Source organism: Petromyzon marinus, chromosome 3 (assembly GCF_048934315.1).
Source record: "Petromyzon marinus isolate PM22_M1 ecotype Great Lakes invasive population chromosome 3, UKy_Petmar_22M1.pri1.0, whole genome shotgun sequence".
Lineage (NCBI taxonomy): Eukaryota > Metazoa > Chordata > Hyperoartia > Petromyzontiformes > Petromyzontidae > Petromyzon > Petromyzon marinus.
In genome coordinates this window covers 8,117,961-8,145,807 of record NC_133669.1, presented here as the reverse complement: position 1 = coordinate 8,145,807, position 27,847 = coordinate 8,117,961, and the positions used below count along the sequence as shown (strand labels likewise).

At 54.1% G+C, this 27,847-nt stretch overlaps 2 long non-coding RNA genes across 2 annotated transcripts; one reads left to right on the top strand and one right to left on the bottom strand.

The window, feature by feature from the left end:
- Positions 1 to 700: 700 nt before the first annotated feature.
- LOC142930635 (uncharacterized) lies at positions 701 to 26,413 on the bottom strand. The gene is made up of 3 exons (XR_012946586.1): positions 25,930 to 26,413; positions 5,777 to 6,883; positions 701 to 4,957 (listed from the first exon to the last, which is right to left on the bottom strand). It is a non-coding gene; the product is annotated as an uncharacterized LOC142930635 (long non-coding RNA).
- On the top strand, positions 6,880 to 8,710 carry LOC142930640 (uncharacterized). Its single transcript, XR_012946596.1, has 2 exons — positions 6,880 to 7,242; positions 7,504 to 8,710. It is a non-coding gene; the product is annotated as an uncharacterized LOC142930640 (long non-coding RNA).
- Positions 26,414 to 27,847: the final 1,434 nt, after the last annotated feature.

The window sequence follows — 27,847 nt, the reverse complement described above, 5'->3', positions numbered from 1 at the left end:
AATCTCTAGATCCTAAACCCGCGTTTTGATAGCAAGGTCGTATTACCGTGGATAGCTGATCGAGAGTGACACTGTCGGTAAATATTAAGGGTTGGTCGTGTGTTTTGATATGCAATATCGTGTTGTCGTTGCTGGGGGTAAAACGAATGTAATATGCAACATCTGCGGACTATGACAATTAATGTTAAATGTATCGATACAACAGACAGTATATGTGTGTATGTATATACGCGAGGCTTTGTTCACCGTGGGAGATACCGCCCACAGTCGATACTGGTAGCAGGTACCACCCCAGGTGTCACCCACTAACCCCCCTCCCCCCCATGGCTCACGGGGCTGACGACGGTAAACTCTGCCACCACCATCACTCGCTGATGCGATGATGTCATTGTTCATCTGTTTGCCGACCTTAGCCGCCAGGCGCTCACGGCTTCATGTTTACTCTCCTCCCCACTCCGCTAACCTCCCTGCCTCGCTGCCCAGGGTCACACCACTCCTATACCCCCACACCTGTACTCCCACACACCTGTACATCGCCCCCCGCCCCCCCACCAGGGCCATACCTAACCACGCACACCTGTGCTTCCAAACCTATACTCCCCCCCCCACACCTGAGCCACCCCCACCTCCCCCGACTTGCACTCTCACACCTGAACTCCCACACCTGAACTCCCCACCCACACCCCTCCCCGTCCACCTGTAGCCGTACCCCTGACACACCTGTACCTGTACCCCTCCCCACCATCTCCATCTGTTTACTCAGCCAACGGCCGTGCCGCGCCCTGGCCAATGGGAGGGTTTATTGGCTCAGATAAGCAACCCGCAGGGGGCATAAATAACCACGTGCCATTTCACCTGCCTGATCATCGCCGTATTGGCCATTGGTCCCTGGGGCGGGCTTGTGATGTGCCCGTCTGTTGCCCAGCCGGCGTTTATTGGCATGAAGGGGGGGGGGGCGTTAGCTGTGTGTTTGTGTGCGAGCGAGCGAGCGTTCTCGGCAATGTGTGGGGAGCGGTAGTGTGGCGGTTAGCGCGCACCGCTCTCCGAATCTAGGCGACCCCGAGTTCGATTCTCGCTCACGGCCAACATCAGTGACGGTTTTCTGAACCGGCTCTGGGCCTCCCACTAGGTCGACACGGCCTTAAATGAGTAACTGGTGCGTAAACATCGCCACTGGGGAGACAGAGGGGGCCGGACGTGGTGGTGACCACTCACCCCCTCATGTGCCGTGCCGGCCCTCATAGGATGCTACTCGCTAACAGCACTTGCCCCAGCAGTCTGTTCCGGCTATGCGGGGGATCTTTGTCTTTGTTATCGGCAAGGAAGGGCGGGTAGTGACCGTGTCGTGGTTATAACCCTGCGCGTGAACTCGATCACCGCATACGCCCAGTAACAGTGGCGAGTATTTGACCCGGGCCTGGAACTCCCCTAGGTCGACTCAGCCTTAAATAAGTACCCGGTGCGATGTGTCGCACATTACTACAGGTGATGGAGCGGTGGTGCGGTGGTTAGCGCAGTGCTCTCTGAACACCGTTTTCACCTAAAGCCCACGCCAGATTCCCGGCTAGGGCTCAACATTAATGGCCACGGCGAATGATATCCGAAATGGTGCTGGTCACTAACCCGCACTGAGCGGCGTGGTGAAGTATGGCCAAACAACCGTCATGGTCGACGCGGTGTGTGCAGAGGCCTCGTTCCAGCAGTGTGGATTGACAACGGGGGGGGGGGGGGTCTGACGTTGGATTCACGACTACTAATCATCGGCCATTGCTCTATCGACTGCCGTGTGAAGAAGCCCTCTCCGAAATCCGTGGACTCGCGACGCGACACTCCACCCAGCTCCTGCGCATTGACGAACTGGACTCCATCGCTCCATTTCCGCCCCCCCCCTCCTGCCACTGCGTCATTCGTCTCGATCATCGGCCACACCGCCTCGAGTCGAGCGGCCGTGTGTCCTGCCGCGCGTGCCCACTCACTTTATTGCTCGACAAACGTGTGAACGTTCGTGCAATATTGCGTCGACAATGCAAGTAGGTGACACCGATATTGTTGGGTTGGTGACTCAGCCCACACTCTTGGCCATTAGCGTCGGTTTAAGGAGGCACAGTCCGGCCCGGTTGTAACCTTCAGGGTCTCATCAGCACATACATAAAGTCGATTTTTACGGTACCTGCTTTCAAGAAGGGTAATTTCTTGAAACGTCACTTATATTACAGTATTCCTTTTCAGGCCAGAGTTATTGACGAACTAGTTGAGTCGTATGGAGAATAACGGGCGAGTTAATTATGATAACATATTTGTTTTAATTACAGCTACTGTCATTGTGATGAAATGAAGACTATGACGTTTCGAATGATGGGCCTCATGCAGAAATAAAGAACTATTCTTCTTGACAGCGCATAGGCTGGTGGACCAAATAAATATTTTAATCATCATCATCCACGTGGTCGTCAGTGGCCTTGGTCAATTCACTGCTGGATGGAGGCCTCTTAGCTGCTGCCACCTCTCACGATACCACGCGATAACAATAATACGAACATTCGTCCACCTAAGATTCAGCAGAGATGAACATGCTTAGTTTTATTTATTTTACTTACGGCGAGGGCGAACCAGATATTTATAAAATACTCTATGTTTTACATTTATTTCAAGAGAAAACACTCTCAGCTTGACACGCAGCAGAGAGTGTGTGGTTGAAGGTAACCTCGCGTTATCGGAGTCTCGGTTCGTATTTCGTGGCGATTGCCTTGTCTCTAATGAACGGCATGGAGGGGGTAAACACTCCCGGACCCGTCCCATAGTAACCCACACCCTCCCCCCTAACCGCTCCAACTTTCCACTAAATAAACCTCCGGAGGCATGAAAACTCCTGGACAAAGTCCACCCATGAGTGCAACCCTAGGTTGATATAGAAAGAAACATGCAGGCGATAAACGAGCCGAGTGAGTTAGGACTGCGACTTGTAAATGGAACGATTCGAACAGACGCACAACAAGCCGGCGGTGCCGGGTGCACTAACGGAACCTCCTCCTCCTCCCACTCCGTGACCTCGCCGCTCGGCGAGGCTCAGCTGCTGCGCGCGGAAACTCGCAACGCAAACTCATGGGGACTCGCGTCAAAGCGCCGCTCGCTCCAACCTCCCGCGCTCCAACCCTAACACCCGCGCGCCCCAACTAACACCCCCTCGCTCCAACTAACACAACCTCGCTCCAACTACCACCCGCTGTCTCTCATACCCACGGCGCCCTCGACCATGTTCATCGGCCGTTGGGGCGAGCGGTGCCTCCTGCTTCCTGGGCACTGCGTCTCGCTCAGCAGGGCTCCGCTCAGGCGGGGAGTGGGGGGCATGGGAACTCCGGAGAGATGCCACGATCCGCCCACGCGGCGACGTTCGAGATGGTTTGCGTCCTTTCTGCGTTCACAGCAAAGGCCTCCCTTGTCTCCAAGCACGTCCGCATAAAAAAAGAAAAAACATCTTTCGCATTCTGCCGGCCAGTGAGATCGCATCTCCTCCCGTAAGCCCGACGTCTCCCGAGTGCTATTCGTGTCGCTCGCTCCACGCGGTTCCTTTACGAAAGAATGGACAAGAATAATGAACGGCTACATTGAGACGACGAGATGACACGTTTCCAAAAATAAAACTCGTAATAAATCAAATTCGAGTTATAAAGGGCCTCGTTGTTTACAAAGACGCTTCTGTAGGGATCCCTGTGTGATGCCAATGTTTGCCATTCCTGATGATTTCACCTCCGACGCTCGATAGGGCGACGCCACAAGGGCTATACGTTAGCGCACGACAAGAATTACCACGGGCGGATACTCTCATGGTTCATGGGAATATTACGCAGGACAAAGACAAAGATCCCCGTTGTAGCCTTAATAGACTTTAGGGGCAAGTGCTGCTACGCGAGCACCTTTACAAGTCGGCACCGCACACGATGGGGTGGGTGGACAGCACCACGCTCGGCCGCCTTTGTCTCCCCAGTGGCGATGTTTGCACACCGCACCAGGTACTTAGTTGAGGCTGCGTCGACCTAGAGGGATGCCCAGGACCGGTTCAGATAATCGTCACCGATGTTGGCCGTGCGGGAATCGAACTCGGGTCTCCGGGTTCGTAGCTGCTGCTCTGCCGCTCCCTACGTTACGAAGTCACACACGCACACAGATATGTTACATACGCTGTCATACACAAAGAAGAAGGAACTTCTTCCGTATAAACTATGTACAGCGTGTTGAACTTCTTCCGCACCCTACGTAGCCAGCCGTGCTAATCGGAGGTGCGGTGTGAACTACAACAAACTAACACACACACACACATCTGTTCTCACCTGAACTGACCGTTTGGGGCAAGTGCCGTTATAGAGCACCTATTGAAGGCCAAGATTGCCGCCTTTGTCTCCCAAGCGGCGATGTTTACGGGCCGCACCAGCTACTGATTTAAGGTCGAGTCGACCTAGGGGTCGACATGCGTCACTGATGGTGGCCGTGCGCGGGAATCGAACTCGACACGCCGGGTTCGTAGCGCAGTCCGCTAACCGCTCTACACTAAACTGCACTCACATCCCACACACACACTATTGTACACACATCTAAAGGCACGGAGACACAAATAAACAATAACGAGACTCAGCCATAAAGAGAGAGAGAGAGACGCATAGGAAGTGAGAGAGAGAGAGAGAGTCGCGCACAGCGTGCCTGAACCAGATCGTGACAATAATGACAAAACTTCACAACTGATAGGATAGTGACAACTTACAGAACAGTGGCACGCGATAGGCGAGTGGCGACAAATGAAATGGCGACAATTGATGGTAGAGCGGCGATTGATGGAACGGTGACGACGAACGACGCAATCGAATCTCCGCCGAGCGATCCGGGAGGCCTCCGTGCCCCTGTTCTCCAGCGCTTGCGTTGCACGCCCCGGGGCTCTTTGCTGGGTTTCCGCGTCTCTGCAGCTCTTCCCGGGGGGCGGGTGGGGGGGGCACGGTTTTTTTTTTTTGGGGGGGGGGGGGCTCAGTGTTTGACTTCATCACAAACTGCCGAGCGGTACGGCCGTGGCGTCGACCCTCGTCTCGGTGGTCAAACGAGTCGAGGTGACCGCTGCTCAGTGTCCGAGGCGTCTCACGCCGCAAGGGTTTTTGTGTTTTGCCCCCTTCCCCCGCGCCTCCGATTGGCACGGTCGTGGCCGCGTGCTGTGCGAAAGAAGTTCAACATCGGTGTGGTGGACAACCCGGGGGGTCTCTCCCGCGCGCTTCCGTGACGAAGCGCGTTGTGGTGCTCGTGACGTTGACGAGAAGCTGTCGAGGTGGAACAAACGGCAGTGGTGCGGCCGCCAGCACCACCACAACCCCCCCACCCCCGGCCGCCTTTGTCTCCCCGTTTCTGATGGGGTTTTTGTTTGTTTGTTTAACACACCGCTGCAGGTACTCATTTTCAGTTGAGTCGACTTAGCGGAGGGACAAGAACCGGATCATAAATTGGACACTGATGTTAGCCGTGTCCAGGGCTGGGATAGTAGCTCTAAAACAGATATATTACACGCGCAGGCACGCGTGAATCCCGCCACACAGGGTACGCGTGTGTGTGTCATTGCAAACATAAGCATACACAATACAAAGATCCCCCGTATAGTCTTTAACATGCTGTTGGGGCAAGTGTTGTTAGCGAACACCTATGAAGGCCGGCACGGAACACGAGAGGTGGGTGGCCAACACCACGCCCGACCGCCTTTGTCTCCCCAGTGGCGATGTTTTTACACACCGCACCAGCTACTCACTTGAGGCTGAGTCGACCCAGGGGAGGTCCAGAGCCGGTTCAGATAATCGTCACTTGGTGTTGGTGGCCGTGAGCGGGAATCGATCTCGGGTCAGCGGGGCGCGCCAACCGCTTTACACTGCCGCTCCCCACGAGCACACACACACGCACACACACACGCACACACACGCACACAAACACACGCATTCGCATTGCACGTGCGCGCGATGATCCACGTGCACCCACGCACTCTACGGACGGAGCACGCCTCCAATGACACCGACGATTCCTCCGCTCCGCGGACGTCGATCTCCGCGCCTTCCCCTGCTCTCGTCTTGCTGTCTTCTTGCCCCACGCGCCGCCGAGTTGCTGCTGCTGCTGCTGTGAAACCACGCACAGAATCGCAGGTTAAACAGCGCGCACGTGCACGCACGCTGACGCACACGTGCACGCTGACGCACGCGTGCACGCTAACACACACGTGCATGCTAAGGCACGCTAACACACAGTGCATGCTACACACGCGTGCATGCTAACACACACGTGCATGCTAACACGCGTGCATGCTAACACGCGTGCATGCTAACACACGTGTATACGCTAACACACATGTGCATGCTAACACACATGTGCATGCTAACACACACGTGTACGCTGACACACAAATGCAGCCATTGTAACCGTGACAAACACCCATGCTGACGTACACACCCATGAATACTGACGCAATGAACAAGTGCACACAACTGTTTTGGTTCTTTCGGTAAAGTCACGTAGAATGAGAATAAATTAAGTGCACACAATACACGCGCAAGATAGCATGCTCCCTATCAGCGTTGTCTGCATCATGCGGGACGAAGACAAAGACCCCCCGTATAGCCTTCAAAGACTGTTGTGGCAAGTGCTGTTACCGAACACCTATCAAGGCCGGCACGGCGCACGAGAGGGAGTGGGGTGGATAGCACCACGCCCGGCCACCTTCGTCTCCCCAGTGGAGATTCTTACAAGTCGCACCAGGCGCACATTTGAGGCTGAGTCGACCTTGGGGAGGTCCAGGTACCGGTTTAGATATTCGCCGCTGGTGTTTGGCCGTGAGCGGGAATCGAACTCGGGTCGCCGGTATTGTAGCCTGCGCGCAAACACAAACACGCAAACACGTAAACACGCAAACACGAGATCTCGACGTCACGTGGCACAACAAAAATCATTGAGGCATTTTTGTGTGTCTACAACGCGTAGGGCGCGTTTAACAATCATCAGGCGCGGGCTGTGATTGCTCGTGAGCGTTTTAATTTATTTGGGGGCGGGCGGAGAGGGTGGGGAGGTCGGAGAGAGGGGTAGACCCCAACTTTAAAACTAAAATCAAAATCTCGGACGTCATCTTCATCATCAGCCATGCCTAATCCACTGCTGGATGAGAGGGCCTCCCTTCCCGAAGCAGCCGCCGCCTCTGGGCTCTGGGGTAGGCCGTGACCCCTGCAGATCCGGGTGGGTACTCGGACGAGATGGATGCTGGATCTCTCTCTCTGTATCTCTCTGTCTCTCCGTCTCTCTCTCTCTGTCTCTCTCTGTTTCTCTCTGTGTCTCTCTGTCTCTCTCTCTCTGTGTCTGTGTGTGTGTGTGTGTCTCTCTCTCTCTGCCTCTCTGTCTCTCCGTCTCTCTGCGTCTCTTTCTGTCTCTCTCTCTCGCGCGCCCTACGACCTCGCGCAGTTCCTGAACGAGCCCTTGTTCTGCAACGGCCTTTTCCAGGGGATCAGAGGAGAGAGGACCCTGGCTCAACGCCTCACACCAGTAGGGCTGCGGACAGTCTTCCACCTCGTCCAGGCCCACCAGCCCAAGTGGAAGACCGCAGCTGAGATCGCCAACACCGCGGGACTCCGCTCCATGCTCGCTGGGGAGAAGCTGCTGCGGGACGTCGCTCCACGACATGAAGGAGCTGCGCCTGAATCTGGAGGCGCCGGGGGATGGTGGCGGCCCTCCCCTCCTCTTTCCCGGAGTTGTGCTTCTCCTGCGCGCAGCCCCCTGGCCACAGCGACTCCGGCAAGCTACTGAAGCTCCGAGGCTGCAGGAACGTGCCCCTCAAGAGTGCCCCGAACAAAGCGCTCTACACGTGCTGTGTCAAGGCGCTGCATTCCCGGGACCTGGCCGAACGACCGGACACAAAATGGAGAGAATTTTTCTCCCCTCATTGCAGCCGCCCCGCAGTGGAAACATATGTACAAGTCTCCCGTAGCCAGAAGCTGCGGTGACCTCCAGTGGAGGTTGGCACACTGCATGTTGCCATCGGCCGTGTGGCTCAGCCGAATCTCGCCAGGGGTAACAGACTTGTGCATCTCCTGCGGTGCCAGGGAGGATCTGCCCCACCAGTACTTACACTGCCAGCGGCTCAAACCAATGTTCCGCCTTTTGGTGGGACATCTTCAGGAAACTGGGGGTGCCCTTCTACAACAGCAGCTTCGTATATGGGGTGGTGCCTTACCTGGCTAACAAGCGCCATGACCTCGCCAACTTCGCCTGTGCTCAGGCGAAGTTGGCGGTGTACAGAACGAGGAGCAAGATGCTGCAAGGTGACACTGACGGCTGCTCTGTGCTGCTTCCAGTGTTCAGAGGCCTGCTTAATGCGCGGCTCCGGCTGGAGCACGCCATGTACCACACACATGCCGGTGATGTGCAGCGCGTCTTCTTCGAACGCTGGGGAGCCGGACAAGCCCCTCTCTGTACCAGCGTGGACGGCACCCCCCACGTGTTCACCTTCTGAAGCGCTCGCTCGTCACCGTGGCGTGCGCGATGACCACCACCACCACGTGACTTTTCTTTCGTGTTGTGCGCGGCGGTATTGAGCGCCACAGCGCGTGGATTTATAGCATTTATTTGTTTGCTGGTGACTTTGTGTATTTCATATCGGAATCGCCTCTAGTGCTGTTGCTGTTGGCGGCAATAAAAGTGGTTTAAAGTCTGTCTCTCTCTCTCTGTTTATCTCTGTGTGTCCCTGTCTGTTTCTCTCTCTCTCTTTCTCTCTCTGTCCCTCGCTCTGTGTATATCTCTGTTTCTATGTGTGTGTGTCTCTTTCTGTTTCTCTCTGTGTGTCCCTCTCTGCCTTTCTCTCTTTGTCTTTCATGTTGTGCGCGGTGCTTTTTAGCGCCACAGCGCGTGGATTTGTAACAATTATTTTCATTTGTGTTGCTGGTGACTGTGCATTTCATATCGAAATCGCCTCCAGTGCTTTTGCTGCTGGCGGCAATAAACGTTGCTTAAAAGTCAAGTCTCTGTTTCTCTATGTGTGTCCCTCTCTGTATCTCTCTCTCTGTGTAATACGCAGGCGTGGGCGTGCAGCAGCCCGCGTGTGAACGCCATGACATTAGCGAAAAGAGAATCTCACGAAAAATGAAAGCGTCGCTCTCGTGCCAGAAGCGCAGGGCGAAGGGGGCCGCGGGTTGTACCCCTCGCTGGCATCGGAACAAAGCAACCACTGCCCTGTCCCCTTTCGTCACTGCCAGGAGTAAAGCCCCCGACTGGTATGCTGTGGCCAGAGGGGATCCTAGGGCAGCGTAAACATGGCGAGGGGATAACCAAGGGGGCAAAGGGAGCGGTGGCGTAGCGGTTAGCGCGCTGGGCTATGAACCTGGCGCTCGCGGTCAACACCATTGATGATTATCTGAAACGGTCCTGGGCCTCCCCTAGGTTGACTCAGCCTCAAATGAGTACCTGGTGCGGTGTGTGTAAACATCGCCACTGGGGAGACAAAGGCGGTCGGGCGTGGTGCTGACCACCCACCCCCTCGTGTACTGTTCCGGCCTTCGTAGGTGCTCGCTAACAGCACTTGCCCCAACAGCCTGTTAAAGATATACGGGAGATCTTTGTCTTTGTCGTAGTAGTGGGGGGCACGCAATTGAGCGGCGATGCAATCCCCCACCACTTTGGGGGGGGGGGGCGGGTAGGCCTTCATCCGTGCAGCGCATTGATCTCACGGCTTGATGATGATGATCGGGATGGAGGAACGTACAACGAAGCAGGCGGACCCGTCGACTGTTGTCAACTGGTGAGATGCTTAGGGTGAGAAGTGATGTCGTTGATGATGAAGCGGCTGATTTGGCTGGATCTTGCAACCCATGTGGCTGTACCGTCTTACGGACCATCGCGACTGTTTACGCGTCTCGCTCCCGCACCTCCGATTAGCACGGCTGGCTGCGTACGGTGCGAAATAAGTTCAACATACGGCACACACATAGCTCCTTACTCTTCAGCCGACCTTTCTCCAATATCCATACCCTCTCCTACCCACTCTCCCACCACCTACTCTCTCTACCCCCTCCCCTCTATCTACATTCTCCCCCTTCATTCTATCTACCAACCCCCCGCACACCCTCCATTCCCTCTCCCTCCATCTCTTTCTCCCCGCGCTCTTCAATCTCCCACTCTCCCGCTCACTCCTCGCCCTCTCCCCGCTCTCTCCTCGCCCTCTCCCCGCTCTCTCCTCTCCCCGCTCACTCCTCTCTCTCCTCCCCGTGCGCGCGCTGTCAGGGCGGCAGGCGCGGGGTGGGGTGGGGGGAGGGCGGCGGTGGGGGGATGGAGGTGGTGGGGGGGTGGTGGGGGGGGTGGTGGGGGGGGGGGTCGAGGTAGGGGTTGAGGGGGGGTTACGGTGGGGGGATGAGAGGGGTTGGTTGGGGGTGGAGGGGGGGTGGAGGGGGGGGTTGAGGGGGATGAGGGGGTGGTAAAGATGAGGTTGAGGGGGTGGTTGAGGGGGTGGTTGTAGGGGGGTTGAGGGGGGGTGGAGGGGGATGAGGAGGTGGTTAAGATGAGGTTGAGGGGGGGGGGTTGAAGGGTGGGGGCCGTCCCTGCGTGTGAGCGCGGCGCGTGCTGCGTCTCCGCGGGTTTCCATGGAGACGCGCTCAGACGTGGAGCCGAGCGACGAGGAGAGGGAGGAGGAGAGGGACGAGGAGAGGGAGGAGGAGGGACAAGGAGAGGGAGGAGGAGGGACGAAGAGAGGGAGGAGGAGGGAGGAGAGCGCCACGGTGGCGAAATGTTAACTACCTCGCCTGATACACAGGAGGTCGTGGATTCGATCCTGACCCTGGTCACATGGAATTTTCTCGGGGCCTCTCTCCAGTCCCCCCCTCCACATTTAGAATGAACACCGCGCGTTCAGAGTCTTGTGGCTGCCGCTATAGATGTCCATGCGACAAGCTGCTTCGTTGAGCTATCACTCTGAAAAAAATCTATATAGCTCAGGGGGCCTTACCTGGTCACCTAAAAACGGTTGAATGGTTTAATGAGAGTCATAAATAGATTAACAAACAGAAAGCGCGGTGATAGATTCGCTTGGCGCTTCAGTCCCAGCTGCTCCACCTCCTCACGACAGCGCACAGACACTGGCCGTGCTTGTAGGGTTAGGGTAGGGCTAGGGTAGAATTAGGGTAGAGCTAGGGTAGGATTAGGGTAGGGCAAGGTTAGGGTAGGATTAGGGTTCGAGTTAGAGCTAGGGTTAGGGTAGGGTGAGGGTAGGGTTAGGGGTAGGGCTTGGGTAGGGTTAGGGTAGGGTAGGGTTAGGGTAAGGTTAGGGTTCGAATTAGAGCTAGGGTTATGGTAGGGTTAAGGTAGGGTTAGGGTTCGAGTTAGAGCTAGGGCTTGGGTAGGGTTAGGGTAGGGTAGGGTTAGGGTAATGTTAGGGTTCGAATTAGAGCTAGGGTTAGGGTAGGGTTAGGGTAGGGTTAGGGTTCGAGTTAGAGCTAGGGTGAGGGTAGGGTTAGGGTAGGGCTAGGGTAGGGTTAGGGTAGGGTAGGGTTAGGGTAAGGTTAGGGTGAGGGTAGGGTTAGGGTAGGGCTAGGGTAGGGTGAGGGTTGGGTTAGGGTAGGGCTAGGGCTAGGGTAGGGTTAGGGTAGGGTTAGGGTAAGGTTAGGGTAAGGTTAGGGTAAGGTTAGGGTAAAGTTAGGGTGAGGGTAGGGTTAGGGTAGGGCTAGGGTAAGGTTAGGGTAAGGTTAGGTTAAGGTTAGTTTTCGTGAGAGCACCAGAAGTGTCCAGGGACGCATGAACGGACGCGCAGATGGGAGGTGTTTCACGAAGACTCCTGGGGTCGGCTTGGGAGATCCATGCTGAGCCAGCCCCACAGGTAAGTGTCGCAGCTACTGCTGCTGCCCATGATGTTGCTGCAAATGCTGCTACTGCTGCAACTGCATCTGCTACTACTGCTGTCACTGCCGCTTCTGTTTCTGCTATTGCCGTTGCTTGCAGCTACTGCATGCAGCTGCTTGCTCCTGCTGCTACTGATATTGCTGCAAATGCTGTTTCTGATTCTGCTATTGCTTGCTGCCACTGCTTCTGCTACTACTGCTGCAGTTACTGCTGCTACTGTTTCTGCTATCACTGCTGCTACTGCTTCTGCTATCACTGCTGCTACTGTTTCTGCTACTACTTCTGCTACAACTGCTGCCGTTACTCCTGCTACTCTTTCTGCTACTGCTCTTGCTTTGCTGCCACTGCTTCTGCTACTGCTTCTGCTGCAACTGCTGCCGCTACTGCTGCTACTGCTTCTGCTGCTGCCGCCAAAATGAACCCCTTTCATTCGCTAGTTCCGACAGACAGACGCTGCTAAGACGGAGATTTCCGGCCCTTGGGGTTAGAGAGACGCCTGCAGATCCTGCAACATCCCTGACCAACCAAAGCTCCCCCCCCCCACCTACTTTGTTTTGGCAGCAACTAGAACTGGCAACACGAACTGAGAGATAACAACAACAAACAAACATTGTATGATCTTTTTTTTTACGTGTTATTAATAAAAAAAAAGATTAGACGGGCACTGCCACGCACATTAATTCTGGAAGGCTGCGCGGCAACACTGGGGGGCATTGTCCCGGGGGGGGGGGGGGACGGGGTTTGGGGGCTCGGGGTTTTTTTTTGTGTGTCAACTGTGGATGGATTCCCACGCGTCACTCCGAGCATCGTCTCCGCTCGGCCGTGGCACGGGGCTCGCCTCGAGTCGTGTGGCCGGCATGGAGAGCGCGCAGGCGGAGCAACTGCGTCACGAGGCTGCAGTGCATGGGGCCTCCGCTGTCAAGGTCCATGGGGCCGCTGTCTGCGTGTGTGCGCGTGTGTTACTGATGGTAGCACACACACACACACAGAGAGCGGTGGTGCAGCGGTTAGCGCACTGCGCTACGAACGCGGCGATCCGAGTTCGAATCCCCGCTCACGGCCAACACCGGTGACGATTATCTGAGCCGGTCCAGGGCCTCCCCTAGGTCGACTCAGCCTCAAATGGATATCTGGTGGGGCGTGTAAACATCGCCACTGGGGAGACAACGGCGGCCGGGCGTGGTGTTGGCCACCCTTCCCTTGTGTGCCGTGTCGGCCTTCATAGGTGCTCGCTAACAGCACTTGCCCCAACAGTATGTTAAGGCTACACGGGGGATCTTTATCTTTGTTACTGGTGGTGATCGGGCTGAGAAACGGTGGTGTAGCGGTCAGTGTGGCGCTGCACTTCGAGTTCAGTTCCCGCTCACGGCCACCAACGCCGGGTGGCGATTATTTGAACCGGTCCTGGGCCTCCCCTAGGTCGACTCAGCCTCAAATGAGTACCCGGTGCGGTGTGCAAAGCATTGCCACGAGGGAGTCAAAGGCGGCCGGGCGTGGTGTTGGGCCACCCAACCTCTCGCGTGCCGTGCCGGCCTTCAATATAGGTGCTCGCTAACAGCACTTGCCTCACGGGGGAGCGTTGTCTTCGCCTTCGATCGGGCTGAGGCCATGGACGGCATCGCTACGCTTTGAGGAACCGCGAATTAACTCTCATCGCATGTTGGTCGGCTGAAACCCGGATTCGAAGCCGGGCGTCTCAGTTGGTGCAGGCTCGGTCACTGTCTCCGACTCGCACGGGAGACAGCCACTCGTCTCGCGTTTGACGCGCTTAGCTTATGTGCAGCTCATCAACGGGGTGGGCATCTGTGTGTTTTTTTTTTCATTTTGGTCTCTTACTCGCCGTGCGTGTGACTGACGACGTCACGGATGATGGCAAATGGGAGCCATGGTGGCGAGATTTTAACTACCTCGCCCGGTATACAGGAGGTTGTGGGTTCGATCCCGTACGTTCTCCCCGTGGTCGCGTGGATTTTTCTCCGGGGTCCTCCGGTTGTCCCCTCCGCATTTAAAATCAACATCACGCATTTAGAGTATTTGGCCGCTATAGATGTCCACGTGACAAACCACTTCGTTGAGCTGTCGTTTGTGAAAATTGAGCTCCCTAGCTCAGTGGGCCTTACCTGGTAACAACTAAAAACATAGTTTAGTTTAGAAATACGTGACAGAGAGTTTGCGCCGTAAAGTATACATACGAACCACGAGGACCCCTACATCGAGTCAACAACATCGAGCAACTGATGGCAACAATCGTCCGGAATTCCTCGACCGCCTCGTATCCAATGTCTCGTGCACACACGCAGGGGGTCACCTGGTCCAGGTGCGTGCGTTGCAGGTGAGCAGAGCTCGTGTTACGACAAAGACGATTACAACTATTCAAACACTTTTATTTTAGCATGTAAGGCACCCTGAGCTACGCAGGTCTTTTCTCAGAAGTGACCTGGCCACAAATGATAGCCCAACGAAGTGGATTATCGCGTATGGAAATGTAAAGCAGTCAGATACTCGAAACGCAACGTTGATTCAAAGTGCGGAGGGAAAAAACCGGAGGACCCGGAGAAAAAATCCTCGAGGCCAATCGATTGGCTCGTTTTCCTTCCCTTACATGGAGCGCTGAGACGGTAACTTCTGCGACCTATTGTCTATCCACCCGTACTCGTTAATGTCTTACTCATCCTGTGTATTCTGGAAGGATGTCCGGTGACGAATACACACCCCGTTAGTGTGTATTCGGTCTGGGGCTGGGGGAGGTCGTGGCGCTGCGATCCCCTGACCTCATGGTCTGCTCTGCTCGCTTAATATTCCACCCCAGCCCCACTCCATGTCGTGCATGACTCATTTCGGCTGGCCCGGTGAACCTTTGTGCGCCCATACAATTTAAAGCCAACTCAGGGTCACCGTAATGTGACCTGTCCTGCAAGGGTCGGCCAATCTCCTGGCACCGGGAAACCGTGGGACTTTCCTCCTAGGGACCCTTCGGATGAAAACCCGTTGTGCCAGGCGATCCCCCGCAAGGACACTCCGTGCGTGCGCTGCGTGCGTGCTCAGGGTGGGGGCCAGGGGGGAGTCGCGGCGCTTGCAGAGTTGCTCCGAGGCCTTAGCCCCACAGCTCTAACGCCCTGAACGATTTGACACTTGCGCGTTCTAACTCCCGCGCGCTCCAACTCCCGGGCGTTAATCGCTCGTGCGCGCACCGGAAGGCTCTCTGTTGTCGTGCTGCAGACGCGCGATCGTGAGACTGAGCGATGCGAGTTTTGTCGCGGTGATGGTCGTGAACGGGGACTTGCATCGCTCACGTTTAGCAGACGTACAGCCGAGCGTATGCTCGTGGCGAGAAACATCACAGCGCGTAACTATTTCCACGCGATAAGTCACTTTCGTTGAGCTATCATTTGTGGCTTCTGAAAAAGAAGTGAATTCGCTTTACTCGGTAAAATACAAAAAAAGTGTAGTTGTTGTTGTAACTAGTGATTTATTTACCTTTCCCATACTTTGCACTGCTGTCGTGTTTTCGTAGTGTTTGTTGTTGTAACGTTCTGCCCCCGTGCTCCTACTGGACATGCGTGAAAAAGAGCTTTACAGCTCATCGGATTCCTCCAGTATAAATAAATATTACGATTCTCATTTCGATGATAAACCCCCTCCACCGTCCCCACTAAAACTCGGGTGGGGGCGGGCGTTTTTTTTGTTTTGTTTTTCCTTCAATGACGTGTTTACGACAAAAGCGTGCAATTGTTGTTAAAAATAATAATAATGTATGCTTCTGCACCACTTCCACCGCAAGTATCACAAAAACTTGTTGTTGTTGTTGTGATGAGCGTCGATAGATAGCGGCGGAAACCCCCCCTCGCCCCCACCACCACCACCACCACCCCACTTCCCCATCAGCAGCGTCGCCAGCGTAACGCGAGACGGGTCCCCGTACCCCGCGGCCGCGCCGGGTAAATATTTACCCCCACCACGTCCCCCCTCCCCCCTCTCAACCCGCACGTCCTCACCTCACCCTGTGTCCACGAGGTCGCGTGTCGAGCTGTCTACAGCCCCCCGAGCGAGGGGGTTCGTCGAAACGAGACGTTCCTATGCGAGTGTGGCCACAGCGGAACACAACAAATGCCTCTCGCGATCATGGTGTTACGGTTGGTGATTGTGGTGGTGTTGACGACGACGTTTGTAGTTGCTATGATGTTGGTGGTAGTGGCGCGGGTGGCGATAATGTTTTATAGTGGTGGTGGCGAACTGGCGTTGGGTGTTCGTGATGGTTGTGATGCTGGTAATGGTGGTGATGGTGTTCATGGTGGTCGTGGTGGTGGTGATGGTGGATGGGATGTTGATGTGTATGGGATGTTGATTGCGGCGTTGCTAGTGGTGGTGGTGCTGCATTCCTGGAATCCAAACATTTGAGTTCAGAGGTTGGTGGATCACGAGCTGATTTAATCGTGTAGGCGAAATTAATAACCTCCCGAGCTACGTTGTAAATGTTATAGGAAGTTATATATTATATATATATTTTTTTGGGGGGGGGTGTTTTTTGTCGTAAGATATTGTATTGCTCTTTGAATGCACGTGCATGTGGGGAATGCTCGGAGTTTCTGCGATAACCGACGCAAAGTGCAATCAACAACCGCTCACCAACGTCTCATGATCACTGCCTTCAAGGCTCTGGAGTCTCCTCCTTGATCGCCAACCTCTGAAAAGCCGAATGGCTCACAGGGCTATACCAAATAAATTAAACTGAAACTCTGGGTGACACTCCAATGCCCGACTCGATCACCTGCCCTCCTCCCCACACACGTGGTCTCACCCATCATGTGGTCCCACCCACCACAACCTCATCATCATCATCATCATCCACCCACCACAACCTCCTCATCATCATCATCATCACACCTACAACACCGTCGCATCACGTTCTCGTTTGAACCGCCAAGTTGCTTTTCTGATCGTTCTCCACCCCGCACACGTGGTCCCACCCTCTTTTCTCTCCGCCTGATGAAGGCCGCTTGTGTTGCGATCCAAACGTCGTGGGTTTTTTGCTTTTATTGTAATTTTATTATGTTTTATTATTTTTATTTTCTATCTACGTGACTTTACTGAAAGAACCATGAATATGCGGTCCCCACCCATCACGTAGTTCCCACCGATTTCCAACCTCATCCTCCTCCTTCTGATCGCATCTAACACCGCTTTTACCGTCGCTATGTTGTTCGTCCGCTTGCCTCTCTCATCCTCTTCCCCCCCCCCCCAACTCTCCTTCAATATTATTTCGCTGCAGCGTTTCAATCGGATTAAATTAATCCTCAAGCGCGATGAATTGCAATCCTAATCTACCCGCGTTTAAACACGGAGCTAAGGAAAAAAAACTGATTAGATTCATCTGGCCACAATCCCAACGCCTTCTCTATGTCCACCTCGGACCCAAAAAAATCAACTCACCCACATTCATCAATTCCACTGACTTACAACAGCATATACATTATATATGTAACACAGGGTGGCCCAAAAGTCAGGAGGGTTATTACGTTTATTGTAACAAATCACTTAGCGTATTTAAAAATATATATTTTAACAAATGCTCGAGCTGACTTCCATTAACATGAATGCATGATGCATTGCTTTCTTTGAACATTCATAAATGATATGTTGTTGTCTCAATTCATTCACTCATTCGGGGTCCTTGGTCGAGTTAAGTAAACGACAGATTTGAGGAGACCCCCACAGAAAGAAGAAGCACATATAGATATTCATAGTGGCAATTGATATACAATATTAACGTATATCATGAACAAGTAACATGTTTTAATTCCACTGTTAAAAAATAAATTAAATAAGCCCGTGTGTCCTGACTTTTGGGCCGCCCTATATAATAACCCTATGTGTCCTGACTTTTGGGCCACCCTATATATTTAACATTATTAATACAAGCCGTGGCACGCGTCCGAATGGACGCATGGAGATGGAGTCAGTTCGGACGCGAAGTCATTGTTAGGTTGATTGTGATATCGCCAGAATCGTGAGAGATGGTAGCGGCGTGGGGAGGCCTCAATCCAGCAGTGGATTGATCATGACTGATGATGATGATATAGGTACAGGTGCAGCCCTGCAATTCCTTGCTCACGCCACTGCTGGCGCTCCAGATAGTACCTAGGCCTACTCTTCCACGTCAACTGGATAGACGGTGCTGGAACAGGTGATAGTTCCTCCGGATTGTTTTGTTTTTGCTCATAAAAAAAAACATTCCCGACTCTCGACTAAAATAAATACTTGGAAGAAGGTCTCCGGTAATTTTCGCAAATCCACGTAGGAATTTGAAAAGTGCCCTCGGTTTTTTCCCCCCTTTCTTTCCCTTTAAAGCATTGGTCAAATATTTCAAGGCGTGCAAAAGTTCGTCACTGAACAGCGTGGGTCCCTGGCTCCCTGCGGTCACAGTGGGCCCCGACCTCGCCTCTTTACGACGAACCTCAGCGACTCGGGTGCTGCCACTGACACTGTCATCCTGAGCACAGCACGTGCACTCCCCCACCACCACCACCACCGCTCCCCGCGCTCGCCCTCTCCCACACACACTCACAAGTACACGCGCGCGCGCGCGCAAATCTGAACCAAATCCGTGTCGCGGAACAGATAAAAACACGAACGCTCCTAATCAATGTGCCAACAACATCGGCGCAACTTGGCAGGTCGCACGCGGCAGCTGCCAGTGCCGTGACGACGGCACGGGTTGAGATTGAGCACAGAAATCCTTACCCCCCCCACCCCCACGTCTTGCTAAGTTTCTTTCAGAATTCGCCTCCACTATCGCTCTCCAGCCCCCGTGGCAATTTCATTACTCCCACAGTGCTCACAAAGAAGGGGGCATAATCTCGCCTCATCTTATCCAGTAACACTGCCTGACTTTGTCCGTGTCTTTGGAGAACGCGAGTGTGAGTGGTAGTTGGGGGGGGGGGGGGGGAGTTGATCCCTCGCTGGTGCCAGTTCTTGCATGAAACTTCGCGCTGTGTGAATTGTGTGTGTGTTGTGTGTGGCTGGCTAAGAGTTTGGGGAGGTTTTCAGATGTCGGTTTAAAACGAAACAACCAACACGTGACGCGAGTCCAGTGGAAGGCGCGAGGCGGTGATCCTCGTGTCGAGTTGGTTTTCGAGAACACCACGACACTTACGAGGCAGACACTGGGAGGCAGAGGAGCAACGTGGATTTAGAGAACTTACGCAGGCTCTCTAAATCGAGGGGGTGAGAGGAGGATGATGACGGCCGTCGGTCGAGAACAATATCGGAGTGGCAGTCAAATGAGAGGAACGCGCCGGGCGAGTCCGTTCACGGGCGGAGATGGAGCGAGAAGATCAGCTCAAGTTGCACTACATAACCTTCAGAGGTGGCAACGCCCCCCTACCCACACTAAGCCAAGCAGACCCTAACCCTACCATACCCACACTAAGCCAACCAGACCCTAACCCTACCATACCCACACTAAGCCAACCAGACCCTAACCCTACCATACCCACACTAAGCCAACCAGACCCTAACCCTACCATACCCACACTAAGCCAACCAGACCCTAACCCTACCATACCCACACTAAGCCAACCAGACCCTAACCCTACCATACCCACACTAAGCCAACCAGACCCTAACCCTACCATACCCACACTAAGCCAACCAGACCCTAACCCTACCATACCCACACTAAGCCAACCAGACCCTAACCTTACCATACCCACACTAAGCCAACCAGACCCTAACCTTACCCTACCCACACTAAGCTAACCAGACCCTAACCCTACCATACCCACACTAAGCCAACCAGACCCTAACCTTACCCTACCCACACTAAGCCAACCAGACCCTAAGCCTACCAAACTAACCACAGTGGCGGTGCATGCCTGTAATCCACCACTGCAGAGTGCGATGGTTGGCGAATTGCGCAAATGTTGTAAAACTCCCTTCCCGTGGGCGTCTTGGAGGTTTACATGCCCCGCTGGCTCGTCAGACAAAGGCAGTGCAGCAAGTGGACTAATCCGTGTCGCGTCTGTACGGGGATCGAGTGTTGCCCCCTCGCGCAAGGCGCGGAATTTTCTCAGGGTGCTCCGGTTTTTCCTCCCACGCGAATAATAAACAGGACTCATCATTAATTAGGGGCTGAAAACATAATTACCATAATGCAGCAGCTGCTGGACCCTCCTGAGAACAAAAGAGTCCTTTACAACTCAGTGTGGAGGAGGTGTTGTTGATGGTGGTGGTGCTGTTGTTGGTGGTGGTGTTGGTGGAGGTGTTGGGTAGCAGTAGTGTAGTGGTTAGCGCGCTGTGCTACGAACCCGGCGACCCGCTCACAGCCAACGCCGGTGACAATTATTTGAAACGGTCCTAAGCCTCCCCTAGGTCGACTCAGCCTCAAATGAGTACGTGGTGCGGTGTGTAAACATCGCCACCAGGGAGACAAAGGCGGCAGGACGTGGTGCTGTCCACCCACCCCCTCGTGTGCCGTGTCGCCTTTCATGGGGTACTCGCTAACAGCACTTGCCCCAACAGTCTGTCGAGGCTACACGGGGAGGCCTTTGTCTTTGTGTGTCGTTTGTGTTGATGGTGGCGGGAGGAGGTGGCGGTGGTTGCCGCGTCTCGCCCTGGAACAGCTGCGTTGCGGTCCACGAGGTCGCGCCCACGTTCAACTTTGATATAAAATCCCACCAGTGCTGCGAGCGAGCACCAACTATAAATACTAAAGGTACTCGCCTAAAGGCTGAGTCGACCTAGGGAAGGCCCAGGAACGGTTCAGATAATCGCCGCTGACGGTGGCCGTGAGCGTGGTGATGGCCATCCACACCACAGGTGCTCGGTAACAGCACTTGTCCAGCGGTCTGTTAAAGGCTTTGCGTGAGATCTGTGTCTTTGTGCTGGACTCTCCCGCACACGACCGAAAACAATAACAACAACAGTGTCGAACATTTGAACCCAGTACCGGGACTCTCCCACTATTCACGACGCCTCGAATTTCCGGCCTCGAATTGGTAGTGTGTTAAACGTCAAGCACTGGGGAGACAAAGGCGGCCGTGCGTGGTGTTGTCCCGCCGTCCCCCACCCAGCCACCCCCCCTTCGTTGCGGCCTGAACGAGAGGTCGCTCACACCGCTTCGACCCTCGCCGGTTTGTTGGAGGCGCGCTGTCTTCGTGCGAGCGCCGTATCCGAGTCTGATTTGTGGGCGCGCGTTTGCCGGGTCCCCTGTGTCGGGGGTGAGCGTGGGGGGTTGCGTTGGGCACGGTTCACGCGAATCTGCGCGCACGCGTGTCGAGTGATAGATGTGTTGTTGTTGTTGATGATGATGATGGATGTGTTGTTGTTGATGATGATGGAGGTGGTGGTGGTTTTGTTGATGGCGGTGGAGGTGGTCGTGTTGTTGGTGGCGGTGGAGATGGTGGTGTTGTTGATGGCGGTGGAGATGGTGGTGTTGTTGGAGGTGGTGGTGTTGGTGGTGTTGTTGGAGGTGGTGGTGTTGTTGATGGCGGTGGAGATGGTGGTGTTGTTGGTGGAGGTGGTGGTGTTGTTGATGGCGGTGGAGGTGGTGGTGTTGTTGGTGGAGGTGGTGGTGTTGTTGATGGCGGTGGAGGTGGTGGTGTTGTTGGTGGTGTTGGTGGAGGTGGTGGTGTTAATGGTGGTGGTGTTGGTTCGAGGTGGTGGTGGAGATGTTGGGGCAAGTGCTGTTGGCGAGTAGTACCTATGAAGTCCGGCATGGCACACGAGTGGGTAGGTAACCATCACCACGCCCGGCCGCCTTTGTGTCCCTCGTGGCGATGTTTACGCACAGCGCCAGATACTCATTTGATTCTGATTCGACCTAGGGGAGGCCCATAACGTGTTCAAATAATCATCACTGGTGTTGGTTGACGTGAGCGGGAATCGAACTCTGGCCAAAGGGTTTCGTAGCGCAGCTAAGCACTAACCGCTGTGACACCGCTCCTATACATATGTAGTGATGTGAAGGGTGTCACTATGGTGTTAGCACCAGGCACTGTCGTAAGAGTGCTACTGTGCGTCTGGAACCTCTCTCTGGGACCAGAGTGAGTACGGCATGCGAACGGGCCCTAGGGGGCATAGTCCTGGTGACGGCCTGAGAGAGGGCAAGTCAGGACATGGTAGTCTGGGTCAACCCGAGAGGGCACGTGACCGGGACAGGGTAGTGGGAGGGGCCCGAGGGGGGCTTGAGGGACACGTGATGCTCGGTCCAGATCCTTCGGGAAAGGTCTCGAAGGGGGCGTAGCCAAGGGCGGAGCCAGGCAGGGGACACGTGGAAGGTGGCCCAAAAGGGGGCGTGGCCGAGGGCGGAGCCAGGCCACGCCGGGGGGCATAAAAGGGAAGTCCCGAGGCTGGATAGGGGCTGTCTGTCGGTGTAATTGAACCCAACTTGCGACGTCTTCGTCTCCGGCGTCATGGGTCAGACAGCATGCCGGCTGCTCTGACCCGTTTATAGTTATCCCGTGTGCGAACAGTGTTAAGAGTGTACAATAAACGCGTGTTGCCTCCTACTATTAGTGTCTCAGAAGTGACTCACTCCACATACATAGTCGTCGTACCCGTCACACCCACGGTCAACACACAACACACCCCCACGCAGTCAAAACACCCGCAGGTGTAACATACATATGCCACGCAATGAAATGGAAACACATCACGCACATCATCATATCCCTGTTTACTCACCGCACCAGCTTCTCATTTGGGGCTGAGTCGACCGGTTCAGACACCCATCACGAAGACAAATATCCCCGTGTAGCTTTAACAGAATGTAGGGGCAAGTGCTGTTAGCGAGCACCTATAAATGCCGGCACGGCACACGAGGGGGTCGGGTGACACCCATCACTCATACATACACACACTCATGCACAATACATTAAACACTGTCAATTAAAACTCATACACAATACATTACACACTGTCAATTAAAACGCACGTGCATAATGAACGTCACATTACTCATGTTTAACAAATTGCACACATAAACACACATGCATCACGTTAATACGCAACATCGCACAGACACACAGCACGTAAATACACACATCAATCACACAATCAACACACATCATCATCACCACACACATTACACACAAAACACATTAAAAAACACAGCACAATGAACAACGCATCACATGCGCACACACACACACAGATCCTAGAAATATACACACCACGTAAATAAACACACCATGCACAAAGACAAAGACCACCCGTATTGCCCTTGACAGGCTGTTGTGGGTCAAGTGCTTTCGCGAGCACCCGTATTGCCGGGCACTGCACAGGAGGAGGGGGGTGAATTGGGCCAAAACTCCACCCGACCGTTTTTGTTGTCGATGTTTGACATCGACACTTAAGGCGGTGGAGATGGTGGTTCAAATATGCGCCACTGGTATTGTAATCGAACTCGCGCGACGAACCTGGGTCGCCAGGTTCGTCGCGCAGAGCGGTAACCACTGAAACCACCGCTCACCACAAACACACAAACGGACATCGAGACTTAATAGACTGTTGGGGCAGTTTCCGTTAGCGAGTTAGCGAGGAAGTAGGTGACCAGCACCACGCCCGGCCGCCATTGTCTCCCCAGTGGTGATGTTTACACACCGCACCAGGTACTCATTTTAGGCTGAGTCGACCTAGGGGAGGCCCGGGACCGGTTCAGATACTCGTCACTGGTGTTGGCCGTGAGCGGGAATCGAACCCAGGTCGCCAGGTTCACAGCGCAGCGCGCTAACCACTACACCACCACACCCCACACACGCGTACAAAGACAAAGACAAAGACAAAGATCCCCCATATAGCCTTAACAGACTGTAGGGGCAAGTGCTGTTAGCGAGCACCTATGAAGGCCGGAACGGTACACGAGGGGGTGGGTGGCCAGCACCACGCCCGACCGCCTTTGTCTCCCTAGTGGCAATGTTTACACACCGCACCAGGTACTCATTTGAGGCTGAGTCGACCTAGGGGAGGCCCAGGACCAGTTCAGATAATCGTCACTGGTGTTGGCCGTGAGCGGGAATCGAACCCGGGTCGCCAGGTTCATAGCGCAGCGCGCTAACCGCTACACTATCGCTCCCCACACACGCGTACACGCACATACACACAGACACACACGCGTACACGCACGTACACACACATAAACACGCGCGCTTCCCTGGCTCGGGAGGCATATTTCACCCGTCATAAAATTGTCAAATGCCAATTTGTGACAAATGATAAATCCTTCGACCCCTCGAGTCTCCTGAGAGTCTTTATATTTATTCGTGGATGGATGGATGTGCGTGCGTGCGGAGACTCAGCCTCAAATGAGTTCCTTGGTGCGATATGTAAACATCGCCGCTGGGGAGACAAAGGCGGCCGGGCGTGGCGCTGGCCACCAACCCCCTCGCGTGCCGTGCCGGCCTTCATAGGTGCTTGCAAATGGCATTTGCCCCTACAGTCTGTAAAGGCTATTGGGGGGTTCTTTGTCTTTGTGTGTGGAGAGCGGTAGTGCGCTCCTCCACTACGAAGCCGGCTAACTATAGAGTTAGATTCCAGCTCACGGTCAAAACCATTTACGATCACACTATGTAACACAATTTTTGTTCCTGGGTACAGTTTTTTTATTACTCATGCCTAAAAAGTATAGAAAATGGGTGTTATTCCCCACAAGCTTTGCTCTTGTGACCAGGACTTTTTGTGAACGAAAGACACAAATGCACACCACGTGTTCTCATTGAAAATAGATACATTTAAAAATATCACTGTCCTGGTCACAAAATCAAAGTTTGTGGGGAAACAATAGCCATTTTCTATACTTTTGACGCAAAAGCAATTATGAAATAACACTTACTACCCAGGAACAAAAAACTAATTTTGTTACATAGTGTTACCTGCACCGGTCCTGGGCCTCCCCTAGGTCGACTCGGCCTCAAATAAGTACCTGGTGCGGTGTGTAAACATCGCCGCTGGGGAGAGAAAGGCGGCCGGGCGTGGTGCTGGCCACCCACCCCCTCGCGTGCCGCGCCGGCCTCCATAGAGGCTCGCGAAAAGCACTTGCCCCCAAAAGTCTGCCGAGGATATACAGGGGATCTTTGTCTTTGTAGGGAACCAAAAAACTCGGAGTAACGCTTCACCACTAGCAACCTCTCTCTCTCTCTCACAGTCTCCTCAGATATAAACAAAGACTGCATCCATCTCTGGTAAAGTCTTCACCAAACCGCTGGGTACGTGATGTTAGCGAGGACCGATTCAGGTCGGTCGCAGCTCACGTTTGTGGACAGCCCGGCCGCCTTTGTCTCCCCAAAGCTGATGTTTACACACACACCGCACCAGGTACTCATTTGAGGCTGAGTCGACCCAGGAGAGGCCGTTTCAGATATTCGTCACCCGCGTTGGCAGAGCGGGTTCTTCTGAACTCAGACAGGCAGGTTCGCAGTGCAGTGCGCTAACCACTACCCTTCCACTCCCTACACATATACCTAACCACTACTCTTCCACTCGCTACACATATACCTAAAGACAAAAATGCCCCGTGCCGCCTTAACATACTAAAAGAGAAAGTGCTGTTCGCGAGCACCACCTATGAAGGCCGGCACGGCACACGAGGGGGGTGGGTGGCCAGCACCACGCCCGGCGGCCTTTGTCTCCCCAGTGGCGATGTTTACACACCGCACCAGGTACTCATTTGAGGCTGAGTCGACCTAGGGGAGGCCCAGGACCGTTTCAGATAATCGTCCCTGGTGTTGGCCGTGAGCGGGAATCGAACTCGGGTCGCCGGGTTCGTACACTGCATAGCACTTATACACTCACACACCCCCACACACTCTCCCTCTCTCTTATACGCATAAACTATCACACTCCGTCACACAATCTCCCACACACCCTCACACTTGCACACTCTTCAACACCGTCTGCCAAACTCAAACGCGCTCCCTCTGTCGCGCTCACATTCTCTCTCCCTCTCGCGCGCGCGCGCGCGCTCTCAGCCAAAGTCTTTCAAACTTGTCCACACTCTAAAACTTCTCTCACTCTGACACTCCTCTCGCTCGCACACTCCCCCCTCCCCACGCTGTGCGCAAAACAGGATCCGGCGGTACTTGAGAGGAGCCGATTGAGGGCAGCGGTGGCGATGACGATGTCTTCTCGCTTACTCAAGAGACGCTACGGAGAGGGAAGGGATGGAGGGACAGAGGCGGGGGGAGGAGGAGGGCGGAACAGTGATGTAAGAAGGAATAAGGGAGGCGGTGAGAGAAGTCGAGGAGGGAGGGATGGAGTTCATGGAAGAGAAGGAGATGGGGAGAAAGGGAGGGAGGAAAGGTGAGGAGGAGGGCAGAGGACGGATTGATGGAGTTCATGGGAGATGGAGAGATGGAGAGGGGAAAGGGGAGAGCAGGAGGGGAGAGGAGGACTTGTAGAGAGGTGGGGGCCACCCGTGAGAAGTGCCTGGGACAAGTGTACTCGTGCAGTGGCGGCGGAGAGCATGGGAGAGGCGCTCTCTGCTTGGGGATGGCGGTTCGTGTTGACTGGGGTGGGATTGGAGTTCTCTGCTGTTCCGTCTTTCTGAGCGATATACCATGGCAAGCTGTCATCTCATTCAGTCAACCCATGGCACCTGTAACATCCTGCCAGCGAGCCTTCGCACGCTACACGTGGCCTGAAAGTGCACCTAGCTTGGCACAAGCACCGTGGTGACGTCACCGCCACTTGGTGGTGAACGGCGGTTGTTGTTGTAGCAGGTAGCAAGCACTGGGGCGGCTTGCGAAGGACACCTTCATCCAGCAGTGGATTGACTGTTTCTATGTAAATATAAAAAAACAACAACAACAATCCTGCAGAGAGGCCGTCGACAGATGGAGACGGAGCGATGAAATCGAACTCCAGTGTGGGTGCCGGATGGATTATTACATCGCAGAATAGTGAGGAGGTGGCGAAGGTTTGGGTCGTCCCTCAGTGGATTGATGATGGCTGATGAGGATGATGAGAGTGGCGGGGGGGTAGGGAGGGCGGGGAGGGGGTAGGGAGGGCGGGAGGAATGGGGGGAGGGGGCGAGTTGACGTCCTGAGCGGTCACGGCGCTTGCAGGGCGCGTGTTTTAATTCACCGAGAGGAGTATTTATGCTCCGAGACATTTAATTAATTATTTATACATCCTTTCAACGTGTGCATCCGCGGAATAATTGAAGTGAATCATAGGGATCGGGGGAGGGGCCGATATGAGTGTGTCCTCATTCCCACCACCACCATCATCATCATCATCCGTTATCAAGATAATTCATGATCATGTAACCCGAATAACCATCGTCAGCAACAATCACCATCGTAAACATAATTTATAACGTAATAATTAGGCCGAAAATAGTAACAACAACATCCTCCTCACATCATCACCAATCTGCCGTCTTCAGGAGTAGCATCAGCTATCGTCATCCGTCCCCGAATAATCACGATACTCATCGTCATATGATGATCATGGGCATGGATAATTACATAAAACTGCATCAATGTCATCAAAACCAAGTTACGTATCAGCATTCACCATAACCTAATCATCAATGTCATCATCATCTCCACTAATCAACAATATCGGTGCGCGTGCCGATGTGTACGTATTTGCACGCGTAAATTAATCGGTACTCGCTCACAGCACTTGCCCTACCAGTATGTTAAGGATATACGGGGGATCCTTGTCTTTTGTGTGTGTATTATATGTGTAAAAGTATGTGTGTGTGTCTCTGTCTTGACGTGAGACAGGACGCGTGTGTGTTAGCAACAAAGATCCACCCGTATAGCGTTAACACACTGTTGGGGTAAGTGCTGTTAGCGAGCACCTTTGAAGGCCGGCACGGCACACGAGGGAGGAGGGGTGGCCAGCACCACGCCCGACCGCCTTTGTCTCCCTAGTGGCGATGTTTACACACCACATCAGGTTATCATTTGAGGCCGAGTCGACCTAGGGGAGGCCCACGAGCGGCTCAGAATAATCGTTA